This window comes from Polyergus mexicanus, unplaced genomic scaffold (genome assembly GCF_030449975.1).
Source record: "Polyergus mexicanus isolate NDT 795.1 unplaced genomic scaffold, iyPolMexi1.0 SCAF_10, whole genome shotgun sequence".
Classification (NCBI taxonomy): domain Eukaryota; kingdom Metazoa; phylum Arthropoda; class Insecta; order Hymenoptera; family Formicidae; genus Polyergus; species Polyergus mexicanus.
Genome location: NW_027223330.1, coordinates 7309282 through 7318194, shown reverse-complemented (window position 1 = coordinate 7318194; position 8913 = coordinate 7309282).

Here is an 8913-nt window from a genome sequence, read left to right as displayed (position 1 = left end):
CTTTTTTCTCTGCTTTTTCGGTCTGCTCTTGACACCAGATATCAATTAGTACCGGGAAATGATCTGACAGCGAGACTTCGTCAGCCATTCGCATGTCTTTAATTAAGCTAACTGCCGTGCTATTGACCTATACTAAGTCGATGACGCTTGTGCCATTAGAGTTACAAAATGTGGGTTTCGCGGGTCTATTACTCACGGTTTGACCGTTTATGAGAATGAAAGCGTTCAGGCTCATGAATTCTTTAATCTTTGTACCTCTTGCGTTTATCTCCGTGTCAGTGGATAGCATGTTTTCGAATAAGTCTGTATCTACAAATATATCCGCTTGTATAAAATCTGAGTCTCCGACCCTGACGTTAAGATCACCACCCATAATAATTGCACTTTCTCCAGCGTCTTGTACTAATTCATCTAATACTGTTTGCAGTGCTTCTAATACCGGATCTATTTCTAGCCCCGGCTTCAAATATATATTTTCGATAATTAATGTAGTTCCACTCACGGTTAGCTCCACGAAGATCCACCAGGAGCTTGTATCAAGCACCCTGTTTACAGTACCTTTTCTCGCGAATGTAGCGAGGCCGCCGCTTGCGCGCCCTCTGCTATGGTCTCGAATCGCATTGGCCCAATTGCACTTGTATTCTTTGAGACATGTCGGCAGCGCTGCAGGGGTGAAGGTGAGCCACGTTTCCGAGATGCAGACGACGTTGTTTTGGTCGAGGATGTTGCTGGGTTCTAAGTTAGCGAAGCCGTGGATGTTCCAGAACCCGACGGTGCAGAAACTCCGGCGTTTTCGTTTTTTGACTCATTTCCAAACGTGTTGCTTGTCGCTGTGTTCGGTGGTCCGTTAGACGAGAAGCTCCCCTCGGCCGAACTCCGTTTCGCTCTTTCCAGGTGCTTGTTGCTCTCGTTCAATGAGTACCAAACGCCGCCGATTGAGACTTTTAAAAAGCCCATTTTGACTTCTCTCCCGTTGTCTTTGTGTCGCTTTGCGTGTTCGCGGATGTGTTTCGCCTCTCCTCTTTCCTTGTACGTCAGTTCGTGATCGATGAAGATGTTAATGCCGGCAAGGGTCGCCTTTTTCGCCATGATGCTTTGCTTCGATTGCCAGCAATATAGTTTCACTAGGAATATATTCTGTGATTTTCCCAGTTGGCGTATGTCGATAATGCCGTTGTTGACACCGAATTTCGCGGCAAGGAAACGGGAAACTTCTTCGCGCGGATTGCCGTGCTGTACCGGCAAACCCTCGACGACGATGTTATTTCGTCTGGCGGCTTTTTCTATTTCCTGATTACCTTATACACTTCACCCGGCGTCACCGACCATTCGTCGGACCATGCGAGACTCGACCAATCCCTAACAATTCGCGCTTCGATTCTCCTAAGGAATAAGGAATCTAGTAAACTCCCTAGGATATCTGGATCCAGCAACTCGGTGATACTAGGGGACGCGGTTTTTAGTCTATTCAGAACGATCTTATATGGAAGACCCCAGGGATCCTGGTTGATTGAGTCCAAAAGTTCCTGCCACGAAAGCGCCTTAAGCCTATTTATTTCTACACGCAGTTCCTTACGCTTAGTTTTATACTCTAAGCCGAAAGTCGCAATAATGTTTTTTCTTCTTGGCTCTTTGCCAGAGACGTCTAGCACGGATGCAACTATTTTGGAGCACTCTCACGGACTCCTGCCACCAGTATGCCTGTCTCCTGGGTTTTCCTGGACCGACTCTAGAGGAAGTAACATCGCAGGCTTCCTCCATGGCTTTGATCCAGCCAGGTAATCATCTTACCGATATCTTCGCGATCTTCTAATGCAGATCCGCCACTTCTCCACATCAATACTGCTTGGAACATATTTTCATCTAGCTTTTTGGCATTCCATTTGTGGAAGGGAATTTTACTAGAATGTCGAACTCAATAAATAAATGGTCCGACATAGATTCCAGGTATTCCCTGACACGCCAGTCTCTAGTCAGCTGAAATAGCTCGGAAGACACCCAAGTAAGATTGATCACCGAGCTACTTTGTGGACGCACGCACGTTGGAGTAGCGCCTCGATTCACTATCCGCAGGTCTCTTCCAGCAGTCCACCTAGATAACAGAAGACCTCTTCTATCCGTACGTCCGGCATTCCACAAACTGGCTGTAGCATTAAAGTCTCCTACTAAGATAATTTTATCTGTTCGGTCTGCTAGAAAAGCCGAAAGTTCATCCAGAGTGTTGTTAAATTCCCTAGCATTAAGTCTGGGGACACATAGCAGATATAAGAAGATATGGCCCACAATGCACTGCCACAAATTTAGAGCCTTTTTTGGCTAAACGGTTACGCATCCTGACACGCGTAGGATCTATGAAAATAGCCGCACTTTTGTCCAAGCTTTCGTATCAGTTATCCGAGTCCGGGATATGGTTTGGTTCTGATATCAGCAGGATTCCAGCATTTATTTCCCTGGCCTGGTTAACTAGTAAATCCAGGGACGCTCTGCTCCCATTTGCTTGAATAACCTTAATCATTATTCTTACTTAAGGCCCTAATCAGCAGCACCGGATTTTGAGGGAGCCATAGATCTAAAGTTAGTCCTAACCCTATTAACTATGTGTTCCGCTTTACACAAATATGAACCTAATCTATGATCGGGATTCTTTTTTTCTAAGGCGCATATATTACAATGAGGAGGTTGCCTACAAGTCCGGGCCAGATGGCTATCTCCTCCACATTTAAAGCAGAGGCTACTAAAGTCGTCGCTAATTGAACAGGAAAGCCTAACATGTCCAAACCTCCAACACTTAAAACATTGCACCGAGCGGTTTTCAAGGAGGTCAACTTTCGCAAGAATCCAACCAATCCTGACCTCCTCCGTATTTGCTAAGACAATAGCTGCCTTCAGAGGACACTGGATCCAGCTCGTATACAGACCGTTCTTCATTGGTCTGATAGGCCCAACTTTAATCTCCTCTTCTTTGCAGTCACCCTCTTTGGCGATCACATTGATAATCTCGTCGGTAGTCACGGAATCATCAAGTCCTACTAGGCGAATTTCACCTTTTACTATGGGTCTCACTACTCTAGCCTTGTTCTGCAAAGTTTCTCTCAGCTTTTCCACCAGAGCGTTAGCATTTTTGGGGCCATCAGGTTCCCATACTTCTATTAGTATACCTCCATTTGCAGCCCTTCTGATTTTAATCGATTTTATATTTAGTTCGTCTAGGGATATTTTATCCCTAGCCATCTTCAGTATATCTGCATAGGTGATATTTTCTCTATTACTGGTAACTAGAACTGCGGCAGATTTGGGAGGTCTCCGATTTACGCCTATGTTTTTACTCAGCCTTCGATCTACTTTCCTATCCGAATGTTTCCCAGGGATTGGTTTGAATTTTCTATCTAGGGATTTATTTCCTTCTAGTGGTTTCTTCCTATTTACTATCTTAGTCCATTCCTCATTAGCCCTATCCGCCGAAACGGGGCCCTTATTCTCTAAAGTGAGGTTCCTATACGCTCTTATGTCCCTTCCCCTCCCCTGAGTCCTAGGAGGAGCCAATCTAACATCAGAGATTACCCTAGGTCTAGCCCTTGGGTATCTCTGCGGCAGGGGGGATTCTTTCTTACGCGTTTTTTCTTCCACCTTATTCTTCCTTAATTCTACCCTTCTTCTAGCTAATTCCTTCATTTGCCTATTTATATCTACAATCTTTTTTCTTTTTTTAGGGTTCACAGCAGCTGCGGATTCCCGCGTTTCATCTCTATTGCGATCGGTGTTCCTCGAGGATTCAACGCCTACAACATCCAACAGAGGTGAGTATATTCGTTCATCTTCAGTAATGGTTTCCTTATCTACTGTAAGATTCTTACTGGTAAAATGGAGTTATCGCTGGGTGTTATTTTTCCCCACGTATAACTTGGTGAAACTTTTGGTCAGGATGTGTAAACTGGGATTTATTGAGTAAACGAATTTGAATTATACTTCGTTGAATTTATTAAGCTTTCCTTCTTATGCATGCTCTCAGGCAGTGTAATTTTAATGTGACTTTTGCTGTAAGACAGCGTGGACATACTCTGAAATGCGGCCAATATGGCGGGCTCGCCGCGTGGTCTTTCCGTTGCTCTTTTATTCCGTAGGCTTTTGAGTGGCCGCTCCAACCCTCGATCCTCGTACCCTGGGCCTCGTTGCTCCTTTTATCCGGCTACCTTGCTTTTGGATGCTCGATCCTTCTTGGAGTCCTTTTTCGCCACTCCTCCGACTTCCTTGGAGTACTCTCTTCTGCTCCACTCTGTTGCCCAGAAGACCTCGTAGCTGCCCCTTGTGGCCTTTTATATAACTAATCCAGAGTTGTCGTTCCCCGAGTAGAATAGAGTCCTAGGGTCTAATGCTAGGGAAACTGATTTTCCCCACCGATATCTTACACCACCATTTTCATTCCTTCTTCATCTAGTTCCCCTTCCTTAGGGATTTCTAGTCCTTTTTGTTTTAGCCTAGTACGCGTGATCCTGAGGTGATCCCTTGCTCTCCTACGGTCTTCTTCAACCTCATTTAACCTATCCGTAAGATCTAGAACCTCTTTTTTTAGATCCGTAACCATAGCCGTTAATTCTTCGATTTTTCTATCCTTACGTATTTTTTCCAACTCATATCTTCTTACTTGCTCTATGAGTTCCCTATTTTTTATTTTCAAAAATGAAGGGTCCCCAGCTGCCTCAGATTTATAGATCAGGGTGTTGATCACTTCCTTGGCCCTGTCTAAGTCCCTTTTCATCTTTCCGCTTACTCCTTGTAGATTTTTGCTTTTCGCCCGCATGCTCTCAATATTAGCCAAGCAGTCACGACCTATGGATCCCACGTCAATAGTGCCCATGCTACGCAGGTCTTGGGGAGCAAAATCTTTCCCTATTTCTTCTTCTTCTTCCGAAGAAATTTCAATGCCAGATGTTCGTGAGTCCTTATGCCTTTTAGAGTCGCTTGAAATTTTACCAGGCTCGTAGGACTCAGTATCAGTGCCCTTTTCGGATTCCGTAGACATCCGAGCTGATGAACCTTCTCCACTGAGAACCACAGGCTTTTCCTCTGTTATTTGCGCTTTTTTGGTCTTCTTTTTCTTTGTCCTTTGCTTCCTGATAGCAACAGAGGATCTGGGAGTTCTATACGTTTTTCCCTCATCATCACTAGGCGTCACCACATCTGGAGAGGCTCCGGCCTTCCTCTTGGACTTTCTTCTAGTGGGTGCAGAGCTTTCCATTTTTTGCTCCACCGACTTGTCCTCTCCAGGAGGAATGGTGGAGCAATCGACGAAAGTTACATCCAGAGGATCTCTCAGGTCTTCTTCAAGGTTCACGGCAGTAGCAGTTTCATCCTACGTGCCCGTCGGCAACACTGGAGGGGGCCCTACGCATGATAAAGACGGGCAAGCCTCAGGGACCGTAGGGCTTGCTCGCCTGTCGCTGGGGGTCCGACTCCCCTGCGGCGGTAACTTTTTTAAATTTATTTCCGTATCCATCATAATCGTATTCAATCGGTTTATTGTTCAGGGTGTCCTTCCCCTAGGACGGCCGGCTTCACTACGCCTGCGAGCCCGTCCTGCCCGTTTCAGGGTCAAGAATCCGTCCGTTAAGAAGTCATCTGGATTGTCCAACGATAAAGCCAAGGTCGTCGTATTAGAGGGTGGAGACAGAGACCATCTACCAGAGTCCTCAAGCCTTTCATTATTCATAACATCTTTCATCTGTGCGCAGTCTCCACGGCTAGGGCCCTCTAGGGAGCTTAACAACTCCCTAGATCCTTTAAGGTCTGTAGTAGGTTTATTTCTTATTAATATGAATTTCAAATATCTTATTTCGTCATGTAAGTTCTTAATTTGCTCATCTTGTTCGTTCATTCTAGCCATAATGTATTTTCGAGCTAAATTCAATTTATCAATAACCACAGATAAATCATTCACATAGATGAGAACTGTGTCGATCACCAAGTTAATCCTTCTTCCAGCAGAGAAAGTATTGTCATTACCCAGGTCTAGTAGCGTTTCTAGTGTTGTGGTGATGTCCTCCGATGTGTCGAGGTTAATTGAAGAGACCTCGCGTTTTCTCAGATGATGACGATAAGAATTGTCCAACAAAGTCCTTGTATTCACAGGTATTATGCTGGGTTTAGCTTTAAGTAAGTCAATGTCTCTTTTCTCTTCCTTAATTAGCCCTACGCATGATGACGACGAGGGGGAGTCAGGGACCAGAACTCTTCTCCCGCCGAGACCTGAGGATTCCGACTTCTCCTGGTCTGGTACGCTCAATTTATTTAATTTACTATTCATTTTTATTTTAATTATTTTCTATCCTATTCTAATTAAGCAGATCGTAAAGCGTTGCTTCAAATCTACAATTCCACATAAAATTAGTCTATCTAGGAAAAGTCTCCAAAGAACCCTTAAACACAGACCACCATCAATAGCGACTCTATATAATCATAAAAATACTAATCTATCCCTATATAGAACGCTAGCATACAAGATTATTCGATAATCGATATCCATCAACACGCGGCCGTCATCTTGGTTAGGCAACGCTGAGCTAATGAGCCTGTCGGACTGTCGGATCCAAGTTCAGTTGTCTCATCAAGCACTTGTAACTATACTCATACTGTTGAGGTAAACTAACGTTCTTCTCATAGATTGTTATATTTATGCCTCAGCGTGCACCTGTCATTTGGCCAAGCGAAGCCCGACCAATCAGCGTGTTGCTGCGAATTTCTATACCTAAACCTATATCTGACTAACTATGATCCGTAATTAATTTACTAGCCGCAGACGGTCTTAAGCCGCCATTAGTGCTAACTCTCAACTAGCACCTTCTGACTGGTCAATATAAATTCCCCCAATATTATCCTGGTTCGCCGATTCCAACAATCAATCGAGAAAGGCGCATTCATCCGGGCATGCCCAATCGGGACATGACTCCAGTTCACACTTTATCAATTTTCTCATAGACTCCTGCGTGTTATAAATTTGTCGCGTAAATTGTTAATCCCCATTTTTATGGTTCACATTCGACTCTGAATTATTATTAAACGACAGAGCTGCCGCCATCCTGACTAGTCGTCCCCGGCCATCCAGCCAATCAGGAAAGGCGTACGATTCAGTACATGATGTGGTGACATGGTGCAAGCAGATTACTGACTCTAGTCAGATTTTTCTACTCTGTTCATATCGCATTCTTACTTAAGCATCAATGGCATCGGCGCCATTTTAGTTAACATTTTAACCGACCAATCGTAAGAGACGCGCTCAGTCTAAGTATATTATAAAATACAATATATTGATAGAAAGTTAAATAAAGTTGGATATTATTGATCAATCGATCTTATAACAACATTGTATTCGACAGTAACTCATATAACTTGACTTTCTCTAAATTTATTCAGTTCACAATTTCAATGACAACACCCTGACTGAACAATAATACAATAGTATTACGATTTTGATTATCAATAAGAATAAGGACTCTCTCAAACAGGATTCACGTCCATTTAGAAGACTAAGTAAAGTTCCGCATTTAATTTTAACAATAAATAAAACCATGAGTCTCACCGAGGCGTGGATCGCATTGGTGCGTCCGGGCAAAATATACTAAATGAAGATATACATTGCTGCGCTAAATTCGTCGTCGTGACTGAAATGAACTATAATCCCCCGGCAGTCCTGATGTCACTGTCAAAGATACTCCATCCAATCGGTTTTAGTGGGAAAAATAAAATAGACTCAGCTCAATAATGCAGCTTTTTATTTACATTTTCATCTTTAAGAGAATTTTTGAATTTGTCTCTTGAGAGTAGAGGAACCTGATTCTCTAAAGTCTCTTGAGATTATTGGAACTAGAGGGGCGGTTTCTTTGTCAGACCGAATTTCCTGTTTGGAATGTAGCAACGGAGATTTGTCCAAGGTCGATTCGACCTCCATGTCGCTATCAGAAGAATCGTTAATCAGTGGTGGTAGATTGCTAGCGATGAGGTTAAGAGGTTGCTTCCTGCGTTTCTGGATCACTTGCGTTATCGCTGACGGTTGGGAGAAAAAAACCTCTTTTTTTTTACGGGCGACCGCGACCGCCTTCTATCCCGCGGAGACGGCATGGTAGCATTTAAAGTAAAAGATAGAACGATGCGCTACGTTAATTTATTGCAGAAGTGGCCAAAAGAAAGAGAAGGTATAGCAGGAAGCGGCACACGAATGTATGATGCACACGGATGGATGATGCAATATGGCGGCCAAACGCCGGACAGAGGCCCGGTGCGTAGCAGGCCGAATATTACATGTAGTTTGATCCTCGGATTAATTCGAGTAAAAATAGACACTTTGCTGGAAAAAGACTAGCTCTGAAAAGAGCTGTTATACAGCAAAGCAGATTATAATGGTTAAGCAAACTCGTTAAGCAAACTCGACACAAACTCAACACGTCAACTCAAGCTTTCAAGTCGCCACGAACCGAATCCTGAGAGACCTTAACTATCTAATTTTCGAAATCAAAGAGAGCCTTAGATCAGCCAATCTTTTAAACTGCAATATCTCTATAATCTGGATCCCTAACCACTCAGGGATACTAGGGAATGAAACAGCTGATCTTTTTGCCAAAAGAGCCATCCGCACAGGGGAACTAGTTTCGGAACTCATACCACATAGTGATTTTTACTCCTTGGCTCGTACTCACTACATCTCTTCTTCTAACCGTACTCTAACTGCTCAAGCTAATCTCAAATGCAAACTTTATTTTAACCTACATCCTTCCTTCTTTCCCCGCCCTTGGTTTTTAAAGCTCGGCCTCGTTTTGGAAGAAATTGTCACGGCTTGCCGCATTAGAAGCAATCACTACAATCTCCAGGCCAGTCTATTTCGCTGTCACATTACATCTTCGCATGCATGCGACTGTGGACACC